Source organism: Rhopalosiphum maidis, chromosome 1, assembly GCF_003676215.2.
Source record: "Rhopalosiphum maidis isolate BTI-1 chromosome 1, ASM367621v3, whole genome shotgun sequence".
NCBI classification, from domain to species: domain Eukaryota; kingdom Metazoa; phylum Arthropoda; class Insecta; order Hemiptera; family Aphididae; genus Rhopalosiphum; species Rhopalosiphum maidis.
Window position 1 is genome coordinate 28,276,342 of NC_040877.1, and position 23,471 is coordinate 28,299,812.

A 23,471-nucleotide genomic window follows, 5' to 3' on the forward strand; every position below is an offset into this window, starting at 1 on the left:
ACTAAGATAACTTTGACAGTGATAGTTGGATGGGTCTTCAGAATAAAAATTCATTTTTTTCTTTTTTTTAATACGCCTAGTTAGTATTAAAGTTAAGCATACAACATATTCCATATTATAGGACTTGTGATATCCGCGGGTGGTAGTTTGAAGTGTATCGCACTTGTATACGTTCAAACACCGTAAAAACTATATCGGTGACAAACCATCGTTTTAGGTGTTTTATAGTAGAGGGGAGGAGCTTGGCATCGAGTTTCGATCACGAAATACTGCGGCGGTCAAGACGGACTGGAAATCGGACGAGGTGCGACGCTGGCAGAGGAAATAATATATCGGTTAACATTACCGTTGTTCGGGTAGGTTATTACGTCATTATATTGTCGTCGTCGTCAAAAACTGGGGTGCTAAAATTTTCCTCTTCCAGTTTTCACCCCCCGCGGGCAGCCGCATGTTTGGGTGGTGACGGTGGCGGCGCTGTTACCGTTTCGTGTGTGCCGGCGGCCGACGGGATCGACAGCGGGTACAGGCGCCCGCTTCTTTGGCGGTCCAGTCGGTGGTCGGCAGACAACGCGCGACATTGTCTTTTGACGAGCGGTGTTTTCGCACTCGTGAACGATCTCTGTGTCCGCCGTCGTCTCGCGATTCGTACCGCGTAGTCGCGATAACGTGAGTTTGGATAAAAAAAAAAAATAATTTTAAGTAAATATTAATAATAATTGCAGTCACAACAACAGTGGATAGTGCGGTGTCCCCTCTCCCACCCCCGAGTCGGATTCGGTTAACACGTAATAATATTATAATATCGTATCACGCACGCGGCTATCGAACACCAAAGTAATATTATCTATACGCGAATCGCCTCGCGGTCATCGCAGGTTTTTTTCTTCACGTCCAACGGAACAGGTGAAAGAGTTTGCAATAATCATTTACTCTCCAATGCATGGACCCTTATACCCTCAATTTCATCATCTATATTATTTTCCTACTGCACGTTTTTTTATGTTGTCCGATACAACTTTTTTGTGTTAAATTCTCGCGCGTATTGAAAATCGGCCAACCGATGAAAATAATGTCGACGTGTAAAAATCCACTTGTTAAAATAGGTATGCATAATAATATGTATATAATATTTTGAACGTTATGGTTATTACAGTATATGCATATTTTTTCTACGCTTTGTGAAATTCATTATAAAAATAACGATATATTTTTTTTACTGAAACGTACAACAAACAACACGTTTGCAGCTATTATATGTTATGGTGTATTAATATTTATTATACGGGTAGAACTTGGTAGATTCATATTTTTTCTTTTTGATTTACGTTAATAATTTAATGACATTTTTAATAATTTTAATAACGTTTTGTTTGCTGTATCACCCGTGTTCCCGCGTGTTTTTATTTTTCTATTTAATTCAAATAAGTTATTTTCGTATAATATAATTTCATAGTTGCGTAAATGTTGTGTTGAAAATGCCCGTCAAAACCTTTCGATTGATACGGATAAATTATGTCCCGCATATATAAGCTGCATATTGCATTTTATGTATGCCGTAGAAGTATGTATAATTAACTGAATATTGATTGTAATTTATCGTCAAAAATATATTTATTATAAGTAAGTATTATAAGTATGATTCATTTGTATAAACAGTTCTAAGTTATAATAGTGAAACAAATTAAATTATATTACATACTAATAGCTTACGAATGCGTGTTTGTTTAAACCAACATCTATCAGAAAAGTGTCAATAGATGTTACATTCCAATTAAAAATTGTCTAGATTAGACGTTAAATTTATATCTTATAATTCCATTTAATTTTTAGTTCACCGAATATTATTAATATTTAAAATGTATAAGAAATTATTTGTCTTAATCCGATCATCGAACAATCTTATTCTATGGATATTTCATCCATATTTGTAAAGTGAAGAGAAAAACTATTATGGTTTTATAGTGACGTGTTAAAAAAAACAAACAATAGTGTGTCAGCGATCACTTTTTTCTGGTGGTAAATATATTTCTGGTCTTTCATGTAGCAAATTCAATCGATTGGAAATAATTGGACCAAGACGGAACTTTGGGTTTGTTAATATCGGAAAAGTCCATTATTTGGCAAAAAAAAAAGTAGGTGAAATTCGTGATAAAATCTGATGGTATTTTTTTTTAAACTTAAAAAGTAGAGGCAAGCAAGCACATGTAGTTTGCTTCTTTATCCTATAATCTTAAAAATGACACAAAATATTTTCGAATAATTACAAATTTAAATTTGTGGCAAGTATAAGTATAATTTTAGATTTTGAACGGAGCAATGATGAATCTATTGATTTTACAAAGATGTCTGGTTTTATTGTACGAGTACACAATATAAGTTGTTGATAAAATGCTTCAATTTTCCACTTTGAAAGTGATTTTGGATAGAAAATTGGGTCTAATTTGAGAGATGAAAATTCCTAGTATTTTTGATAATCGGGAAAAATTAAGAAAAAAAATTTGTTAAACTAGATGTTGACTAAATTGATACTTTTCTTTTGTTATAATTCAAAAACAAATAACCACAGAAACTTTACATTTTCACTAAGAAATTATATTATAATTCTCTATACATGGTATAATTTTAAAAATATTTTAACTTATTTGAGCTATTTATAGACAATTGAAATTATAGATTTTTTAGTTTTTTTCTATAAATGTCACTAAAATATAAGAAGATGTATACAAATTTAAAAAAAATACAAGTTGTATTGTAGTTAGAAATAGATAAAATTGTTTATTTATACCTAAGATTTTCAAATTGAATACAACGATTTTCATAAGTTTTTTAACGAATATATTATAATATGTATATAAAAATTGTACCGAAAAGCCAAATTAATTTTTCATGAGCATTTGAAATTGAAATTTTTTATTTAAACTATTTCTTTTCAAACAATTTTTATTTTTTGTTGTAATTCGAAAACGAATAATCGCAGATACTTGGAATCTTAACGACATGTTTATATTATAATTTTAAAAATACTTGAAGTCTCTTGGTAGGTATGACAATTTTCAAATTTTATTTAGTCTATAAAAAAACTATTAATTGGGTCGAAATTTAAAAAAAAATAATACAAGATTTCTCATGAGTACTTCATACTGAAACCATAAAATCTAAAAAATATATAGAGACAATTATTTTTTATTGGCATTTTAAGTTCAAATTTATACGAAATTACTTGTTTAAATGATAGATATAACGAAGTTAATTATTTTGTTATAATTTAAAAATATTATTTGTGGGAACATAAGACGTTTACGTGAATTATAATATAATACACTTTATAATACGCAACAATATTTTTGATTTATTGTAAGATAATATTTATTTATATTAAATCTATTTTTGCAGTTTTACGGTACCTATTTGCAGAAAGATAAATTAAATTTTGAGTTACATACATTTTAAATAGAAATAAATAAACCATTTTTATAATACCATATGAATATGTATATTATCATAATAATTAAATACTAAATTATCCAAGAAAAAATTATATCAACTCACCGTAATACTAAAAGTAAAATAAATGGCTTTAATAGTTTTTAAAAAAAAAAACATATCACGAAATATACTTGATAATATTATAAACTGACAGATCATTCCCGCTCAGAATCGTTTTCGTATTCAATGATAATATATCATTGAATTCAAATTTAACACACCCATAACAGTAACCCACTCGACACCTAATATACAGCAGAGCGGTACCCGCTTGCCTTTTTTTTTTTTTATTGAAAACTAATGGGTTTTGTTCTCTGGTTGCTACGCTTCCTTACCCTCTTATACACATAACCAACATTTAGGATGTTCTATCTAACATAATTTTTATACTTCAGTACTTACTCACCATACATTTTTTGAGTTGTCATAGAACACTGAATAATATTTTTATTATATAATATATTTTTTTTTGTATAATATAAGGAGATAGTATAATAATGAATGTGTTTTAATTAATTAAAAAATAATCCATTTTTAATAATAATATTCTAATAACTTTGAAAGTATTAGAAAACTTAACACATATAAAAACAACGATAGTAATTAATTTTTAAGTTTTTACAGTGTCAATTTATTAATTAATGTTTAATTGAAATGTTAAAAATGTATATGATATTTGAAAATACAATGTAAAATATCTATTAAATATTTTTAATTTTTGAATGGCTATAGAAATTCAATATTTTTGATTTATAATAAGATCGACAAACGCAGTGCCATAGAATTCGATTTAATTGAAATAAGCCAACATTATCACATGTTTATTAAATAATTGTTCCATGAATTCATTCTGAAAATGTATGTTAATAATTAAAGTGGCTTAAAAACAATGTTTGATACCTTACATTGACATAAAGATGTGATTCAGATTATACGACTAAAGGTCTTTTCCCGATGCTTTACAATTTTATTACAGAACTTACAATTTAGGTTTTGACATTAAAAATATTAATATTGTTTTTTTGCAAGGTGAGGTATCTAATATATCTATGTTATTATTGTATTATGTTGAGTATTGATACATAGAATATGTATTGATATATTCAATGAATTCATTGCATGTCCTTATGTGTGAACCTACATAAAATTATTATATTCATTGAAATTTATAAATATTAAATTATAGATATTATATAACACTAAAATTCAATCATAATTTAATCAATGATTTTTCTGTCTAACACTGATTGCAGGATATAGTTTAATCATATCATATTTGAATTCAAAGCTAAATTAATGCATTCGAAAACAGTGATTTGGAGTGGTCTATGATATTATGTTTATGTTAAACAATTTAAAAAATATAAAACTACCTCTCCCCCCCAAAAAAAAAAAAATAATTTAAAGACGTTAACATTACAACTGAATATAATAATGACTAATGAATATTTGTGTATATTGTATTAAAATATCAAATGTTAATATTTGAAGCATCGAATTCTGTTACATTAAATACATTAAAATAATAACAGTGTATATATTATGATATATTTATATAAAAAAACATTATAATATAATATTACTTCAAATAAGAAAATTAAAATCGCGTGAATATAATTCATTTTTTTTGTAATCTTTAAGCGAAGTTTAAATTTCATTGTAATACTAGGGATACAAAAAAATATGTGAATGTGGCAAAAACGTCATAAAGTTGTAAGTTTAGAACAATACAATTTTGAGAAATACACCCAAGTTTTAAATGTCTCGTCTTCGTATCGCGAAATAAATTATTGATTTATGTCATGTAACTATATATATATATATATATTATATACACGTTATTTTATTATTTCGTAAATAAATATATCGTTGCACGTCATGTGCAATATTATAACATCGTTGTTCGACGTTACCACCGCCGAAAACGAGTAGTCACGGCGGTGCTCTAATGTCGTAACAATGTAATAAGGCCCATAAGGGTGGTTGCGGTCGTGTTGTTATATATCTATAATTCGATGTCATAATATTATAATAAGCGATTTCCGTGTGGGTATTGGTTAAACGATGATGATTATTATAATAATTATTCGTATTAATAGTTAAACTGCACCACGACGGAGCTTACGGTAATAATAATAATAATAATATCATTGTTATCATAATAACGTGTGTGCGCAGTACGTATGTACATAATTTAATATAATATATATATATATATAATAATATTATATCATTATCACGGTGGTCGGCTACTAGTATTACTATTATAATATATCATATTATACACGTATATACGCGAACGGTATCCCATTGTCGTGGGGCGAATAATAATAATTATTATAATATACTTCGCGCGTATATATACCGAAATTGATCAGACGCTGTGCTAAAACTATTACGGCTCGTAATATATGTATGATATGTATATATATATATATACACACACACACCTTCATGACTTCATATATTATACGATACACACACACACATATATATATATACACATAGGTACTCGCGTATATTGTATACTTACTCAGTGTAGTATATATTATATATACAGCGTATTACACGCTTCCTCGTTATTCATCCCTTACATATACGTGTGTGTGTGTGTGTGTATATATATTATATTATATCGTTGTAATCTGCAAATGGATCCGGGGTGTACATGTATCGCGTGGCCGTTTTCTTAAGCTCGCCAACTAAATTATTTAGTACCGTTCGGGTCATCTGCGCGCGACCGTGCGGCCCGTATAATAATAATATCGTGTCGCCGATAAACGCGACGACCGGAACGGCGGCGGCGGCGGCGTTATTAATAACAATAATATAATAATATTGTCATTATTGCCATTACATTATTATGGTCGTCTAATATTTTGACCGTCACGTACATAATACGCCACACAATAATATATTATATAATGTACCTACTACCGATCACATCGCGGCAGAACTTGCGTGGGATTTGGTATCTCACGATGTATTATATCCACTACGAGTCTACTCTTTACCCCGCCAAGGTGTACTAATAATATCATAACAGTATGGTTTGACGATGACGGAAACGGCTGCAATGCATCACGTTATAATTATTGCTTTGGTAACTGAATGATTTAGTAGAATTCGCGTTCATAGTTATTCGCGCGTAATGCATCGAGACGTTTTTTTTTTTTTTTTTGTACTGGAAACTTTGTATTTCTATTAGCTACATTGATAAATTCAAATTTAGGATATCAAAAACGTTTGAGACTTTGAATTAATAAATTACCTATACGTTTAAAAAAACATTTTAAAAATCACCACGTAAAAGATTGTTTTGTTTCTAGTTCAAGGAAATTAAATAAAAAATTAATGTTCTAAATTGGTCTTGTGACAACTTCAGAAAGTTACGGCGTGTATTAGTGTTATTTCTATATGAAATAAGTTGCTTCCATTTTCTTAAAGACACTCGTTTGGACTGTTACCTCTACGTGACGATTATTTTAATCCGATCATTATTCGGACTTCTACACCATTAAATTTATAAAAAGCGAAGCCAAAATACCTTAAGCACATTTTTGCAAACTTGAAACACTTGTGTATCACTGCGTGTGGGATGTGTTAATAACGCCCCAATAATTACGTGCAATGCACACGAACTACAGATGTACTATGTAAGCGCGTAGATTATTAATGCAGAAACCTACGTGCAGATGAAAAAGTTTTGATTTTATTTTATTTGATCTGATTCCGGACTATACAACGTGGTTTGGAATCGGGATGTAATGGATCTAAATATCATTGTTATGATTATTGCCTACAATGGGTTTTATACCATTGAATACCATTTTCTTGGAAATACAGTAATTTGTATATTGATACTTATATGTTATGTACGCGGTGATCCGGAACGATAAAAATTAATAACAATGATAATATAAAATGTTATAATTTTAGTCAATTTAAATTTTTATAATATTTTAACAACTTACCTAGTAGTTATTAATATTAATATTATATAAGAAACATTAAAAAAGTATGTTAATTAATCTTAATTCAAATTAATTGGCTGAATCGCAATACATTTTTTTTTTTCGTTTACAAAAAGAATAATAATAACGAAACACGAAAAACTTAAATTTCCACTATATATTTAAACAAACGTTTTCTTAACAATATTATAGTCATGTAAAAAAATTGATATCATTTTTTTTGTCGTTACTTATAAACCTATGAACTTTGTTGTAGATTTTTTTTATGTGCTGAAATACGTTCAAATTATAGTTTTATTAGATTAAATTTAAAATTTAAACTGAAAGTTAATTAGGTTTTTGTCAATGGTTGAAAGTATCAAAAAACATATAATTAATTTTAACGTATATATTTATATAAACATTTTTTGAGTTAATTATTCTCAAATAATTTTATATCTAACCTATCTTATTTATGTTTCATTTTTTAGTTCCTACACTTATATTACATTAATTCGTTGTTAAAAGAACAGTGAAAATCTTAAAAATAAATTTGTATGATATCGTAAACTTGTATCGAGCCGAACCAATTTTGTTTTATTAGCTTTAGTATTAATGTTAATTAGCCTACGACCAAACTCTGAGGTAAAAATTTTACAATTGGGTTTATACGATAGTTTTTTGCGGTATTTTAATTTTTGACCAAAATATATTAATTTTTAAATTGTTATATTTTACATATTACATTATTACTTACCTACTAGTATGTAATAACTTATTGTCATCACATACTTAAATCAACGTACAAACACATATGGATAATTATTATTATGTTGATTAATTCAGTTTAATATTATCATGAAAATAAAAAGTATCAATACAAAATTGGTTCTGTTGGATGTAAAGTTGTACGATATGTAAGCATATTGAAATTTTCAATATAAATAATTTGCTCAAGACAAATACTTAAAAAATAAAGGTACGTATCCATATTATTTATGTATGTATACGATTTGTTATACGTTTGTTGTTGTGGATTGATATTAAAAATTAGCTTATAGCTGTTTGTCTATTATACATTGTAAATATTTTCATTTAAATATATCAAAATAAAATGTAATTACATCATATTCTTTACAACATCACATACATATTTTATGATATAATTTTTAGTATAAAATTATGCACACATTAAATAATTTGTTACAATATATAATTATATCACACTTTGATATCATTAAAAAAAAAAAAAAAAAAATATTAATATTAAAAACTGCATAATGCATGCACAATTTTGATTTATATTGAGTTTAATAATTTAATACAACATACTTTTTTTTTTGTTAAACTAAAAAAAATATCAACAACAAAGGTTATTAGTTTTTAATTTTAAATCGTAGCCCACAATTAAGGGATTGTTAGGTATAGAAAGTTATCAACATTAATAATATAATGATTCATAGTGAAGTTAAATACATATTTATAAATTATAAAGTAATATTTTTATTGGATTTTTATACATTTTTTTTAACGAATTTAACTATGTGAGATATATATATATATATATATATAATTACATTACATTCTACATAATGAGGAAAGTATCCATATTTCGCACGCCAAATTGTTTGTTGTTAGTTTTCATTTTAATTTAGTTGGTCTTTAGGCCAGTTTCTTTTCAGTCTCAAAGTTGATTACCAATAATGGTTTAGGAGGACTGCTGAAATTAATGGATTTTTGTTAGTGGTTGATTGGGCGAGGAATCATCTGTAGTACTTTTAATATAAATTGTGCTATAGCTATCAGACGTAGACAGATCGATTGTAATGCTTCAATAGTGCAAACATTTGATGCTTTTATTTTACTCCATATTTGTATTCTGAAGTCCAAACTGATCTTATAATAATTGTTTTCTATAAAAATATTTTTGTTTTTTAAGTTTTTTTTTTGATTTTAGTAATACATCTATATTGTATATTATTAAGCTGATTATTTTCTTAAATTATTTGTATATTTTAATGCTCGTCTCTGGTAAATATTTAATTTCAGATAATACCTAGGTATTTTGCGAATTATTTAATTGGAGCGATTGAGTTGTTGTCATATTTAATCTGTGGACATTATTTAATGTCCAAGCTGAAGTTACTTGTAATTTATTTTGATTTCAATTTACGTCCAATTTATAGGCATGCACCTGTCATCTGTTTTAAAGTTAATTTATATTTAATTAGATTTTTTATTGCACAATCAAATTATTATAAACGGTAAGGACTGTTCAATTGTTCGTAAATGAATGCTCATTTGTCAATAATATTTTCAGTTTTAACTGTTGTAGTATTATATTTTTATTTTAAATTTAACATACATGAGATTTACAACAGTTTAAAAAAGTCGAAAATAAAGTATTTTGACAATGGCCAATGATAGTATGAGGATTTGTATGATGTTTATAAAGTTTTGTAATATATTAATTAATATAATTTACTTATACACTATATACATGTGAAATATTTATGAGAGTTATTTAATTATGTGTTAAATTTCTGTATTATTCTTGGATTACGAATTCATTTAATGTAATCTCTGTTGGATTATGTAGGATTCAAAACTAACAAACTTCAGATACTGCTTATTACTATATATGTTATTTAATTTTAAATGATAATTTACTATAAAAAGTTAAGACTCGAAGATAAATAATTTTATTAAACTATTACGGGGACATTTGCAGTGCTTGAATTGAATTTTGGTATATTCCGAGATTGGAGATTCAATAACAATAACTCACAACATACCTGTGATAGGACTGTAAGGGATTGTTTGCACGTGAATTGGCTAGTGGACATTGAAAATACAATCAGATATAAGTTTTTGTATTCTGGCATTATTTAAAATAGTCCGCATTCAATTATATAGTACCTATAGTGTCCAACGATGAGGCTATGTGACCATTGGTTTAGGGGTTTTAAATTTCTATTTGCGTATCCTACCTAAACTATTATCTATTTTTACGTATATTTATAATTTTTCTACATCATAAAACTAATGTAGCCAAATATTTAGATCAAATTATTATTTTTAAGAATATACAATTTAGTATTTTAAATTTCAAACATTAAATATTTGTGTCTTATTCAGTGCATATCTGTTTAGTTTTAATTTTTAATATTTGTATGATATCAATAATGTCAATGAATGTCATCATTGACATCCACTCAAATATTGTACATAGAAGTGAGAATAAAATCGATTGAACGGTGATTGGTGGTTTGGTCAATTTTGTGAAATACTGTGTGACAGTCTTAGTTGCCAATTGAATCAAGTAAAAATAAATAAAAGATCACAAAATAAAAAAAAAGGTAGGCAAGCGGATATCGCTCTGTTGTACATTGGGTATCGATGGTGGGTTACTATTATATGGCCGTGTTAAATTTGAATTCAATAATATGTCATTGCATATACGAATAACTTCTGAACAGAGACTGGCTGTCAGCTTATATCACTAAGTATGTTTTGTGATATGTTTATTGGTATACCTATTAAAGTAATTTATTTATCCTTAGTATTACAGTAGGTAAATAATTTTTTTTTTTGAAAATACTACATTTATTATATTATAATAATACACATTTTACCATATTAATATATCAATTTATATAACTCAAAATGTAATAAAATTTTGATACTTTTATTAATATCTTAAAACAAAGAAAATAGATTCATAGTATAAATAAGTAGGCAATATTTGAAGATAAATAAAAAATATCATTGTGTTGTGTATAGTTATAATATGTATAATAATACAACACACGTAAAAGTTTCAAGTTTCCACGAATAATGTTTTTAAATTATAAAAAAACAATTAACATCGTTTTTACTGTTTAATTAAGTAATTTTGGTAACATTTGAAATTAAATTGCTTATAAAAAAATTGCCTTTATATATTCTTTAGATTTTATAGTTTCAGTATGAAATAGGTACATATTACGAAATTTGTATTCAATATTTGAAACTTAGACATAAAAAAAGTTTTTAGAAATTTCTAACTAAAAAATAGTTTGCAATTTCTTGCGATTTTTTTTTAAATGTTAATTTAAAAACTTAAAATTCATAATATATACGAAAAAATTATGTTTATATATTTTCATACTGATATAAAAACAATTTATGCGGAGTCTTGAATAGTATTTTCAAGAATTTCGACTAAGATTAATTTTTTTTATCAACAATTATAAAAAAAAAAAACGTTTAAAATTTATCATGCCTACAAATACCTAAAAAAGAAATTAAAATATTATTATAATATATAATACAAATTATAATTTAAAATCACAAGTATCTCGTTCAAGTATTCGTTTTCGAATTATATATATATTATACAAAAAAATGATGATTTTGTCAAAAATTGGATTTACGTAAAATTTCCCGTTTTTTTTTTTTTATTTTTCTAGAAAAATATTACCAGGAATTTTTTATTTATATTATTTGTAAGTACAAACTAGATCCGATTTGGTATCCTAAACAACCTAAAGCACCCTTAAAGTTTAAATCAAAACATATTATCGAAATATCGACTAATTAACGTGTACAGTGTACACGTACAAAAACAACAACAAAATACATCATTGTAAAATTAATATATTTATCGCTTTACCCAGAATCTAACATAATTTAATATTATGTATAATCTCGTGAGTAGGTTCTATATTTTCTACGTCATTACACTCATACCATAGGGCGTAAAGCAATAATCATGTTTAACTAAAAGATTTGTTTATTATGTATTTGTGTGTGTGAGACGTATTATAAACACAGCATAATAAAATATTATAATTGGTTACATTATATATTTAATGTTTTTTTCCAGATGAACACTGCATGTAGAGGATACCCATTGAGATATGCCACGGTGAGTGTACAAAGTTGTTTTATAAAAAGCTTGCTACTAATGAAAAAAAGATGAACGTAAATGTTAATGAGTAGATCTTCAATTAAAACGTTTGTTTATTTTGTTCTCCGTTTTGCTTAAATAAAACGTTAATAACACTTTAATGACGACTGAGATAACTAAAAAATAAATAAAAATAACAATGCTACAAAATTCGCACGGTTCAACGACTTGAATAAATTGAGATACTATTATAGGTAAAATGGTTTTAGCCAACTTTTTTTGTGGATGTAATTTAAGGATTAATGAACCATCTGTTTTCTAAAATTGTATGTATTATTTATAGATAAAATACGTAATACTAATAAAATAGTTGCAATTCTAATGTAATGTCTTTTGTCATTAAGTTTTTCATAATCACAGTCGTCGTAACGAATTGACGTTACTTCTGATAACAGAATTGAATTTAAAAATATTATATTATTCCTAAGCCTAGAAAAAATATCTACGTTCATAAAATATATCGATGACGCTAACATAAATTTGTTCACCTTTAAGGCCCTGTATTATAGTAAAATATGTCAATATATTAATATTTTTCACTCCTGCATCGTAAATTTGTAAATTCGACAAATGCACAATTACAAATAAAAAATGAAATTCTTTAAATGTAATTGTTCACTTATATTTCAATAATATAAAAGTAAAATAAAATTATCAAAGTATTTTATATTGAGAACAAACTACACACTATAAACACATTGTTATCTTAGGGCTAAAACCGACTGATTTATATCATCCTTAGTTGGTAATAGTGGTATGGTATGGATGTTCAGACGATTTTGTCTTTCAACTCGCCGAAATCACATACTCTACTCATCAATTATACCATTGTCAACCACAGTAATATAATAATATTAATAACGTTGAAAGTTTAGTGTACATCATCGTCTACTATTATTATAGGGACTATACGACCGTATTATAATACATATACTATGAGTGATACAAAGTGACCGTGATGCACCTCTCGAACATTTTATAATGGTTTTGATTGGTTGTTCCAAAACCTATATACATTGTACGATAAATAAAAACAAATTATCTGTAAATATATTAAATTCGTAATAAGCGTCGGATAGGTGTGTGTAATTGTCGCTGTATATGCTAAGGAACACGACGTGAATAATATTGGCGACTGATTTGTATTCTATCTTTACGATCTTCCCGGCTTGTAATACTTGGAAAACGGGTGGCGTGTTTCATCGGTCGGAAGTGATAATAATATTCGTATAATAACTCTCGTGTTTCTCAGAAGATTTCATTGCACCGCACATAAGCGCATTTGCGGATGAATACATATTATATATTGTACACATATTATTATATATTACATGTATTTATATGCACGAAGATATATTGCGATCGAAAGTAGTGTCGAGAATCCGCGACGAGTTGGTGAGATTGGTGTGCGTAGAAAACACAATATGGCGACGACCGTTGTAAAGCAACCCTAAAAGTGATGACCATTGAAAAATATCGCCACTGTGTACTGCCACAATAGTGTACAATATAATATGTATTAAAATTATATAGCCGACGACCACCTGCGTAGGTCTTATCGTTGTCGACAAAAGTTCGGAGAACCGTATAGGCTTATAGAACCTCACTAAGGCGATTCGTTAAGTACATTTATGGACGGACGCGTTTGGAAAGTTGTTACACAAACATGTATCGGAAATCCGCGAAGTTTAATAACTGATGAGGCCGATCGTAATAAACACGGCCGAAGGTCTAGTCCAAATTTTTTGTTTTACGCAACGGTCGTAGTGGCCCATTCTATCTTCGGTTTCGCGTTGTTCGACGAAGCGTGACGAAATCCTGACCATTAATCTCGGTATACAACCAATTGTTTTCGCGTCACCGTGCATATTGTAATATTATACAGGGTGTTTCAATAGGAACACCGAATTCGAATTGATTTTCTTGTGCGATCAACATAAAAAGATATACTCGTGTGGCAATCACGTGATAACGTGGATAAATTTTGGGGCCTACTTCTTTCACGATTTGCTACCAGAACGGACAGTTCCTCAATTCGTGTGATGTTATACAGTTGGACTTTTTTCTTTGGAATTATGTCAAAACGCATTATGTCTACAAAAACAAACCACGAATCACAGAAAAACATAAAAAAGAAATTTGGGGTTATTAATGACCCACCTTATTGTATGTACGCAGTATTGAGCTGAAGGGGCGGCGAAAACTTTGTTGGCCCTTTCCAGTTTAACGATACGTTTATTCCATCACAGGCTTTCTAAAAATTAGAACGAACAAAAAGTCACTTATGTTAATCATCACGGTTGCTAGTATGTATACTGCCAGTCTATATGGTTCAATAGCTGCTATTTGAAATTTATTGTATTATCATATTTTAATATGGGTAGATACGGAAAATCCTTGGAAAATCTTGGTAAAGTAATCGTATAATGCGTATTATGATAATACTCAGTAGTCACTAGTCAGTACCATATAACGCCATGACATATATTATAAATATTAAGTATCGTTGGTTATTTTATAAGCCGATGACAAATATATGCGCATTTTTTTTTGTTATATACATAACTACAATGTGCATGTATTGTATATTCAATGTTATACATCATGTCTTACATAATAGTGTACCATTTTGTTTGCGATACACACAATCTGAACGTATTGTTGGTTTATGCTGATGAACGAATGTTTGGTAAGATTTTTACATTACTTTGTGCCACACTAGTACAATTAGTAGATGATTTATCTATAGTAAATACATAGTTATATTTGTGATTAATAGTTATTAAAGTATAATACCTATCTAGTTCTCTATATTACACACGTTTATAAAATGTATGATTAATTATTATTATCTTATAACTAATAAAATAAAATATAATTAAATTCAAGATTATAACTCATAATGCCCAAATGAAAATTTGAAAATTAGTATACATTATAATTGATGTACCTGTATTAGTAATATGATATTTTATTACTAATGGTTTGCAGTATTTTTAAAATGTAAATTGTGAAAAATAAATCGATAAAAATATCTCTCCGCCGCTCTAAGAGGGCGGTTTGTAGCTAAGCTTATTGATTCACCAAGTTGATCAAATTAGAATACATATAGTCGCGGATCTTTCATGTACTCAGAAGAGTTGGCACTGCCTTTGACTCCTTGTCGTATGACATGTGTCAAAACATTAAACGGGCAAAGGTTTCCCCATTGAAGTCATAACCGTGAATATTACAATATAGATATCGTGAACTTTGTCATTTTTGATTGGTATGTATATGAAACTATAATAAATATTGAATCTTTTTGTAGATTTAGATAGGTACACTCTAACTAATAAGTATTAATAGTTCAAATTTGATTAAACTTCTAATAGAACAACAATACATTTATATGAAGTAAAATAATATTTTGATTAGTGAAATTAATAGATTAAAATAAAATGTTGAGCATTATTTCTTATATGCCTACTTAATTCAATTAAAAGAATATATTAAACGTATAGCTTTAAACCTGAATCAATTATTCGAGTTTTGGATTTCTAGTGTTGGAAAATAGTTTTTTTTTTAATCAAACATTTGGTTACTTGAAATCATTATGTACAAAAATTTAGTAACTAATGAAAAACAATATAAGCACATTATAAAATAATGATTAAAATGGTTCAGCTATGTGAAAGCTATTGAAGAAATACCATGTATAATTATAAAGATAAATTAAAAATATTCAAATAAATACTGCATTCATATATTAGTAAATATTATATATTTGTTTGGTGAAATTATTTTCATATGTTCTGTTGTATTTAAACTTTAATATTGTAATTATGGTATGTATATAATATAGCCATATCGGTGTATATTAATAATATACTCTCAATTTTATTTTCATTAATCGGTATTCGAATAAATATTTAATTTTATAAAATATCAACCTACAATTGAATATGATATTGTATAATATAGTATTCATAGGGCATAGACTATTTATTATTCTTTAGATATGAGAAAATAAAGTCTTATCTAAAGTTGTATCGAAAGAAAGTCAGAACCCACGTTTTAGAACAACTTAAAAGTTTTGGAAAATTTGAAACTCGATTGTTTTTGAAGTACGAAGTATTTACCATTTTCAGTATATGGCCGAATACCGGGAAAAATATATTGTGTATAATACACTTCACGTATTTTTTTTATGCATTATTCTGTATCTTAATATGACGGATTTTTTATAATGTATACTGTATATATTTGTCTTTAGTGTTTTTTTCTCATTGTTATTTAGATTAAGATCATAATAATAGATATACCTATTATAATTTAAAATATTAATATATTTGTGAATTTCTTTTAAAATACCATTAAGTGGCTTGGTGTGGTGCGATCGTACACTCAACTGCGGAAACGCTGTGAGTGTACGTATCGGCCGGTGTTTCTAGCTCCTGGATGGGCGACTACCCGGGATTTTAGTGACAAATCCTTGCCACATATACAAAAAACGTGTTTCAACCTACCGTTCATCCCCTCTACAAATGAATAAAAATCATCCAATGACCTTTGTTGCCGCGGATTAATGATAAAAAAAAAGATACCATTACATAACTGTACGTCCAAAAGTCGAGTTAATATTATTTTTATTTTTTGAAATATAAATCTCATCTATTGTTTTTAAATAATTTCTCTAGCAATTAAAAATCTTAGAAAATTAGAACTTTAAATCTTTTGGCTTTGGTTTTTGTGATGAATCTGTTATTGAGAAACAAAATTATTGGTAATTAGTACTATTGTTTTGTATGTATATATAATTAATTTAAAATGAATACCTAATATCATACATACTCATTTCGGATTGGTGAAAATAGTTATAAATTAAAAAAATATATAATTATACTTTTTCATGATAGATATCGATGATTTCATCGAGTTTACCTTACTGTGGATGTTGAACACGAATATAAATTCTGTAAAACAATAAAATGTCCAAACTACAAAAAAACTTTTGGAACTTTTTTTTTTTCAGAATATTCATTGCGTATATTATAATAACAATTTGTCTGATATTTTTATATTTTCATTTGTTTTTCATTTGAAAAGCATTCGCGTACCTTTGAAAAACCCCGTACAAAGGATAATATAACTCGTGTTAAGATGAAATGGTATATTATAGTGAGAACTATAGAGGATTTTCATTAATGAATTCAAAATGAGGTTTTCCTTGTGCTGTGTAATTCCTATTCACACGTATAAGTGAGAAAGAACCGCAGGGCTGGTGTGTCGTGTCTGTGATGTGTATTCATATGAATGCATTTTTTCATATATATAAATACTATAAACACAGTCATAACGGAAATTATAAAATATTATATATAAATAATATACGTATTTCATGTGAATATTTATATCTCTTCCAGTATTTAAGTTTGTACAAAATATAACGTCGTACGTATTATAACGAAACAATAATAATCACAATCATTATTGCACTGATCGTCTAAACTCTAAAGAGTGATAAAAAGTTATTAAAATGTTTTCGTTTACAAAACGATTTGAAGAAGAATTTAATTTGAAAAAAAAATGTCCTCCACGTAAATCAAATAAGCGAATGGATTAAAACGGTGAGGTTTTAACGATTTTCGTAATTAAAAAAATATGTAATATAATTTTTGATAGCATAAAAACGCGAACGTTGGTGATTGTAATGAAATTATTATAAACTGATTTTATTAAAATAAGCGATTAAATTATACAAATGGGAAATACGTACATTATTGTAATACAAATAAAGTTTTGACTTGAAGTAATCATTATAATATTATATGCACAAGACACTCGTAAACATACCTACCTATTCAAAGTAATAATATTGTAGTTATTCAAGGCAGACGAATAATGAAATAAATGATATATAACGCAAAACTAGAATTTATACCCTCGTTGATATTACGTTTACCGGTTAAAGTTTTTCAAGAAATAATAATATGATGTTAGACGTTCTAAATAAATTTCCGAAGCATTTAAATTAAATAACAAAAAATAACACGTTATTTAATTCGATTAAATATCTCGTCTCGCATGCTACGGAAATCTAAGACCATGAGATCTGTTCAGATTTTACCGTTCCTTATGAAAAAGGTATTTCATTACGTTTGAGTATATGTGTGTCTGGATGAACGTGCGTTTTCGGAATTTCGTTTAATTTTTAATAAAATGAACGACAAATACTCTGGAAATCTAATATAATAAGAAAAGAGCAGCGAGTGAGTAAAACAAACATGCTGTCGTATCATTACCCCTAAAAAATACCGACAGACAAACATATCATATTATTATTATATAGTCTTAAGAATAAAAGTATTGTTTTACATAACGCGACCAATTTGGTTAATAACCGTGTAAAATGATTGCACTTGAGTATACATACTCGATTTTATGTGTATATGTGGCTCGATCGATTGTTATTATATTGCTCAAGAGAAACGGTTACACGAAGATTAAAGACGGCGAATGGCGATAAATGCTGTTATAACATACGAAATGTGTTATAATACAAAACAATAAGTATATATACGAGTGTGTTATTATTGCCTATATTATTGTTGAGACGGTGTTCCGATGTTGGTCGTTTTTTATGTGCGGTAGTCGGTTATAACAATATAGCGATCGCAAAATAATCGAATAATCGTATATATTGTACAATATTTTTTTTACCTTTTTAATACTTCATTATTATGAATTTACGATATCGTTATGATCGGCCGCCGCCGCCGCCTCCGCGTTTCGTTCGGATCGACTGATTTATCGCAAAAACCGCGGTCACGTTTAACGGTTATTATTGTTATTATTTTTTAATCGGTTTATTCGACATATACGTATATGCTAATATTATAATGTCTATACGCGCGCGCACCACATTATAGTGAATTATCTTTATCGACTAAATTAATCGCGTTATGCGTATATACGATGCAGTATATACTATTAGAATATATATATATACATAACGCAGGACACATGTGGGCCGCGCGCGCGTAAAACACACACAATTAAATGTAATTTTCGAAACGTTTTTGGAATCCTCGACGGCGAGAGTAAATATTTACGTTTCAGACGTATATATTGTTCGCCGTGTGTTTTAACTCGATTTGCACATACGCTCGGACCGACCGCCGGCGGTGTATCATAATAATACACAGGTACAACAGGCTGCGGGGTGGGTGGACCATATATGGCATTTTCCGCTGTATTAGCCGTAACGTACATGGTAAACACTAAAAACGCTACGGTGGACTAGGCGACAATATTAATGATCGTCATCTGCAGCGGTCGAATCGAACAGACGTACAGCAATGTAAAATATCTATACATTTCGAGAATATATAATAATATATGGTAATAGATTTGAGTTGCGTAAGTTCCACTATAATCCGCAGTGGGTTCGCTATCGGCGGTACTGCACAATGGTATCACAGCAATAATACGCGCGCACGTCTCGTTTGACATGGGCGGCTTATTAAATTATAAAATCAGTGCCTTACAGACGGATGACCGGTGGATGATGTCCGGACGCGATGGTTATATTTGTGCAATTGCTTGCAGCCAAACCGGAGTTTAAACAGGTTTACAGGAGTACTGAAACTTGTTCTCGAAGGGTAAGTGGAAATTATTGGTGTCACAAGAAAACACACAATATAAACTAAAACGGGTGACTACTAATTCGCGTCGACTATAGTTATTTAATTACCATAGATAGGTTCAAGGATTGTGCAATTGTGAAAAATTTAACATTTGATTAACAATATTTTAAATAAATATTTTGTGAGCACAACTGCCGAGTGCAATGGAATTTATTTTTTACATAATATAAAAAAAAAAGTGCAGCTAAGTATACTATAATTGACTACAAGTGCTCTCAAAATTCCTCAATGCCATTGCTTACAGATCTCGTAGTGGGAACGGGTATATAATATATGATTAATACCTATTGACCGCTGGATTATTACGATGGATATTATTTTAATTATATTAATTCATTTATATCATTATAATACCAGTATAATATTTAATTAAAATGGTTGATATAATAACTTAATAAACGCATATTTAGTTCTGTTTCATCTTTTATCACGGATGACCAAGTGGGTGTAATATTTTAGTAAACCGAATTCGTGCTCTCAAAAATTCTACGGTCACCACTGATTATCACTATCGCATTATTCATCCGCACATATACATAAGTCTAAGTAAATATACAGTTTTTGGCATCCTGCAGTGGCATGGGCGTGTCTCAAGGTGTCCGATATGATATATTATACATTTTCGTATTCTGCCAGTGGCGCGTTATATTATAACAGGTACCTATATATTATATTGTTTCGAGACACTCTCGGGAGCCGTCGAGTCTACGGTCATCACATGAGTTAGTGGCTATCTATATATATATATATATATATACTACCTCGCTATACCCATGTTCGTAACTATGAGGGATTAAAGAAAGCGTTCGTCGCCCCCCTGCCCATATGGTCGAGGGGGAGGACGAAAAGGACAACTATTTTTTTTTCTTTTGAAGGTGATGACGGGCATAAAGTCACCAACCGTCTAGGAAATCATTAATAATACGCGGGACGATTAATCGCGTTCGTTGGATGGCCCCGGTCATACACAACTATAATATATACCTATTATTATTATATATATAAAAAAAAAAATATATTCAACCTGTGTATTTGAACATCTCTGTAAAACCGTGTTTATAAATAAGTTACATTATACTTATAATAGTTATCTATGTTTTTATTGTTTTTCAACAAGCAAATACTTTATTACGTGTCTACCCACAAGTTTATTTGTTGTCAATCATTGTTCCTGCAGTGGGTAATTAGAATTATACTCATTTATCGGGTTATAATTACGCGCACTACGCGCGACTGCAGTGGCCGGAGTCATGCGAATTTTTTCGACTATAGACTTACTCTTGTTCACGACGCGTCGTAAATCGATTTATGTAGACCTGATGATACCTAATGAGTAATGAGGTATATTACGCGATTCTATTCTACGACAGTCGTAGCGCACTTGCACGGCTTACGTAGTCAGGTCCATTGTGTCGCGTGTAGGTATAGTATGGTACTGCGTTGATTCTGTCCGGAAAAGCAACACGACGACTCGCACTTATACAATAATGTTTCGTCCGATACGTCTTTTTGCCGTGCAGGTCGAGGGCGCGTTATGGATTTTTTACGGGTTTTTCAGTGTTTCTACAACGCATTCTTTTCCCGTGTCATAATATACTACTACTTTGTATTATTATTATTATTATTATTATGCGAGTTACAGTATACATATATATATATGTAATGTTATGTACACATCATATCATTTCGTGTGTTCCCGTGCGGAGGCGGTGGACGTCGCGTGAGTTATGTCGGTACAGAAGAAGTTATAGGTCTCCACGCCGACAATGGGACCAAGGGCCGGCGTAGGAGGGAAAACGATGCGGAGTCGGAACCGACCATAAAAAAAAAAAAACCAGCATAACTCGATTGGGGACTGGAGTCTGAGTGGAAATCGTTTCGGCGGCGGGCGTGCACATAAATACGTTATTTGTGTGCGGCGCGGGTATCCCGGGTGACATCCGCGTGAGGGCTTTTCCCATACATGCCACATTATATATATATATATATACTTATATTCTGCCCTGGGTGATAAATGACCAGTGGCGCGTGTGCGCGCCCCTTGCCACCGCGACCACGCTCACGCGACCCTCGTCATCGGAAACGTTTTAATTCCCTCGTCGTCGACACACGCACATGGAAATACCGCTATGCCGCCGCAGCGCACTGCACGACGACGTCTCCGACCGTGTATAGGTATACCAACGTATTCGCCAATAATGTATAATAATATAATGTCTAGCGCTGTACATATATATATATACGTCGCCGTCGCCACTGATACCGCCAGTGACACTGTTAATATTGCACGCGTATGTATTATCATTATGTCATCAAATACTGTATAAACTGTTGGTTTGTGGTACGAGTGTGTGCGCGTTTGTGGGGGGAGGGGGACGGGAGGGGGTATACACGACGTGACTTCTTTATCGCTATCCAGGCAGGATCTCGGTAATATTGTTATCATATTATTTGTTAACGACGTACTATGATATAATTTTCTACGTTTGTCGTATGTTATATAGTGTTTATTCCTTAGTTAAAAGAACACAACGTCAAAGATCTTTATGTTTTTCGTCTCTCCATAAGACACCACCGGGTTTACGGAGATATGATGATCACGCTGTACACAGCAGACGTATTATATCGTAGTTATAATAATAATACCGTAGTAGGCCGTAGTAGGTCACACAATCCTTTCTGCTCGCCGATCGGGTTAGTATATACATATACATCGTAGCGGCACCGTGAAGAAGATTCATCCACTGGGCGAGGGTTGTTGTTGTGTTTTGCCGTGCGCGCCAGCCCCCTGTCACATGGGAATAATTTCGACCCGTAGCCGTCGCAGTAATGTACACACACACAAACACAAATAGTAGAAGCAGATACTATATAAACAGACAGACGTGATATTATTCTTATTCGTCAGTAAGGTTACATTAAGCCCGTCGGTAACGGATTTTCCAAATCTACGTTTTTATACGAAAATATAATACACACAGAAAAAAACAGCACGAAAAAATCATGGTGTGACCCGAGTAGTAAAATTAATCAATGGCCACTGGAAAAAGAAAGTGTACGATTGCACCTCGCGGTAATGAAATATCATCAAGGTACAGTTAACTCGCAGTCTCCAACGTATTCAAATTAATGGTTAATTTTACACTCGGGCCCTAGCAATAACATTAGTGCAACTAGTGGGGTTTCAAACCACACATTATACGCCTCCACTCAAATCGCAAAAGTATTTTTACTGTAAAATATTTTATCACACACTCGTCAACACTATAATATTTTTGGTACCTTTTCCCAGATTTATGCCGTATGTATCAATACAGGTAAAAGTTTCGACTCGTATTTCAGTATTACAATTTACAAAAAAAAGCATAAATTTTACTACGTGCACAATTTGTT

General features: G+C 29.7%; 1 protein-coding gene across 2 annotated transcripts in view; it reads left to right on the forward strand.

The window, feature by feature from the left end:
* The first annotated feature begins 584 nt into the window (after positions 1-584).
* Positions 585-23,471, forward strand: part of LOC113560876 — a 290,450-nt gene continuing 267,563 nt past the window's right edge. For both annotated transcript variants that reach the window (XM_026966995.1, XM_026966994.1), the window contains exons 1-2: positions 585-903; positions 12,307-12,348. The gene's annotated coding sequence lies outside the window, so the exon portion shown is untranslated. The remainder of the gene's footprint in view (positions 904-12,306; positions 12,349-23,471) is intronic.